A 3746-nucleotide genomic window follows, 5' to 3' on the forward strand; every position below is an offset into this window, starting at 1 on the left:
CCTCCAGGAGGGTGTTGCGGGCGAGGCCAAGCGCCGACCCTTGCAGCTAGGGGAAGAGAGGGGCGGCGGGCGCTTTAAATGCGCCTGGGCGCGTGCGCACTGAGCCCGCCTCGCCTGGGCAGGTGCACAAAGGTGAATGCCCCGCAGGCTGGCTCTGTCCTCTCGAAGCCCTCTGAGGTCGGGCAGCTGGAGACAGAGCCTCATCCTGCTGCCCAGAAACAGCCCCTCTGAGCCTCACTTTCCTCAACCATAAAGTCAGGATGATTTCAAAATGTAGAATCAGGGTGTGCACCGTCAGAGGATGGATGTACAAACATAGATCAGAGGTTAGAATGACCCTTGTGGTGTCGGTGTCACAATGGAATTGGAGATAAAATTGTGTGAACACATATATAGAAATAAGTGTTAGGTATGCAAACATGTATTTCCTAGCTTAGTCTACTGGGAGGGCTTAAGAGCAACGACACCCCAATAGGAAGAAGCACCCGTACCATCCAGGCCCTGGCCACCGCATCCCATTCTCCACTAAAAGGAACCAGGTCTACTTGGAGAAATGGCTGATCCCAGGGTCATACAAGAGAAGGTACAAGATCTGGAATACTTTTGTGTGGCAGAAAGTGTCCCAATGGCAGGGCAAGTCACATAGATGCAGAAGTCACTAGCTAAATCTAGAAAATGTGAGCATCAAGATGATGGTCATAGATCACCAACCACTGATTAAAATTAAAATACATGTTTATTCTGATATAACTCAGACAGTGGGAAAGGAAAGCTCTTCTAATCCTTAGAACGTGAATAAATGTGTTTTGTTTTCAGACAGGGTCTCGCTCTGTCACGCAGGCTGGAGTGCAGTGGTGTGAACATGACTCACTGCAGCCTCAACCTCCTAGGCTCAAGTGAGCCTCCCATCTCAGCCTCCCAAGCAGCTGGGACTACAGGCGTGCGCCACCATGCTTGGCTAATTTTTAAATTTTTTGTAGAGACTGGGATATCCCTTTGTTGCCTAGGCTGGTTTTGAACTCCTGGGCTCAAGCGACCCTCCCACCTTGGCTTCCCAAAGTGCTAGGATTACAGGTGTGAGCCACCATGCCTGGCCGAACTCATAAATATAGAAGGATGGAAAATTCTATTTGGCAACCACCACAGCATCGTTTCATGCAAGAAACATCAATAGATGTTCAAACTAGTGGGTGAACATCTGATAGGAATCAGGGTATCCACAGAACGTCGCTACACAAGATGCTTATTAACTATGTAAACCAAAAGGTATCTGAGATAGGTCTCAATTTAGAAAGTTTATTTTGCCAAAGTTAAGGATGTGCCCATGACATAGCCTCAGGAGGTGTTCGGGGCACTGCTTGGTTTTATCATTTTTATGGAGACATGAGACGTCATCAATATGTGTAAGCTGTACACTGGTTCGGTTCGGAAAGGCGAGACAACTTGAAGCAGGGGAGGGGGCTTCCAGGTCATAGACAAGACACAAACGGCTGCATTGAGTTTGATTAGCCATTTACTGAACACACAATTTACAGGTACAGTCATCCGTGCCTAGTCTTGCTCAAACAATAGGGCAGAGGAAGCCATCAGATATGGGTTTGTCTCACAGAAGCACAGGGATGACTTTGAACTGTCTTCTGTCCACAAGGAATTTCCTTGTGGGCAAATGATGAGAGGTAAGTAGCTTTACCAAAAACCTTTAGGCCAGGCGCAGTGGCTCTCAGCCTGTAATCCCAGCACTTCGGGAAGCTGAGGTGGGCAGATCACTGGAGGTCAGTTCGAGACCAGCCTGGCCAACATGGTGAAACCCCTGTCTCTACTAAACATACAAAAATTAGCTGGGCGTGGTGGTGGGTGCCTGTCACCTCAGCTACTCAGGAGGCTGAGGTAGGAGAATCGCTTGAACTCTGGAGGCCGAGGTTGCAGAGAGCTGAGATCGTACCATGGCACGCCAGCCTGGGTGACAGAGCGAAACTCTATCTCAAAAAAAAAAAAAAAAAAAAAAAAACACCCAAAACAACAAAACGTGAGGCAACCAACCCTGGTTGAGGGAAAATAACTGCAAAATAACTGCCCTGTGGGTTTCACACCTGCCAACTAAATGCAATGTGTGAGCCTGGTCGTTAGCTAGGAATTTTTAACACACAAGGACATTGAGTGTGACCACTAGCGGACATTATAAAATCTGTAAAGAATAGCGGTTTCAATGTCAGCTTCCTGACCTTGACAACTGGAGAGCAGTTATGTAGCAGAATGTTCTTTGGAACAGGCATACAGACGTGGAGCAGGAGGTGGAGGGGTAAATGTAAAATTCCGATCCCATTTTTGTCCGTTTTAAGTAAAATGCTATGAAGAACCTAGTGAAGGGCATAGTTTGTAACTCTTTTACATAACTTTTAGTTTTGAATAGACAGTTCCCACCTACCGTAGCCACACCCAATTTCCCCGATGAACATCTCATATTAGTGTGCCCCATCTGCCACAATCCGTTAGACCAATATTCACCTACTAAGTCCATACTTTATTCAGCCTTCTTTTTTCCCTACGTTCTATTTCAGGACACATTTAGTCACCATGACTCCTTCGGTTTATCTTGGATGTGTCACTTTCTCAGACTTTTCTGATTAACCACCTTGACAGACAAATCCCTCAACTGAGATCTGATGTCTGCTTCCTCTCGGGGAGGTGGTGTGTGTCTGCGGGAGGAGGATCAGGGGGAAAGTGCCCTTCTATGACATCACATTAAAGGGACACTGTGAAGGCGATTCGTCGGCAATGTTGACCTCGATCGGCTGGATGATGTTTGTCAGGGATCTTCACTGAAAAGTTCCTTTTCCCCTCTCCACACTGCACTCTTTTGGAGGAGTCACTGCAGCCCACACCCAAGAAGTGGGGGTTACACAGCCCTCCTTGAAGACTGTCAACAGAAATTACTTATGATTCTGTGTAGATTTGTGTATTCTCCCCATTTTGACACTTAGCAGTAGACTTATTTCATATTTTGGGTGAAAACCCAATATTATGCTATTTATTTTGCTGTTCAAATTCTTTTCAGCTTTGACCACTGGGCGCTGTTGGCTCCTGTGTCCCTGTGACTTCAGCACATCCGTGCTTACTTTCAGGCACTGCAAGATGCCCCAGGCTCATCTTGTACATTTCCTGCCCCAGGCCCGGAATAATCTTAGTACAGTATTAATTTTGAAAGTTTTCTGCAAGTCTGCAATTATTTCAAAATTTATTTATGTGAATGGCTACTCTTTCTTGGAAAGGTACTGGACATTAAAATCCTGGGATGTAGACGACAAACAAAAGCACAAGCACAGTACAGACAGATAGCTAAAGTTTATTACAGGACTGCTGGTAGCACCAAACGAAACCAAGTCAATTCCTTTTAACAGGGCGGCTGAACCGGTTAAGGAGTCTACCCTGTGGAACCCCAGGAAGCAGCTGGAAAGTCTGAGTTCCCCAAATGCAGCAGCTAAAAGGGAATCTCACTGCTACCCCTGACTCAACACAGCCATCAATGCATACAGGGCAGCCCCCAGAGGCTTCACATTAACTGGAAAAGATGATGCAAAAAGAGCAGGAAACTACCAGTTTATTATGCCATGTCCATTTGCACAGAGGTAATCAGCACCAAAGTGAGTACTCAAGGTCCTGAGACCTTGGGTAAATTTACTTTCTTATACTCCTGCTTTGCTGTCTTTTTTAATGGCATGTATCATGTTTTCTTTTTTTTTTTTTTT

Source organism: Colobus angolensis, unplaced genomic scaffold, assembly GCF_000951035.1.
Source record: "Colobus angolensis palliatus isolate OR3802 unplaced genomic scaffold, Cang.pa_1.0 Scaffold34, whole genome shotgun sequence".
NCBI lineage: Eukaryota > Metazoa > Chordata > Mammalia > Primates > Cercopithecidae > Colobus > Colobus angolensis.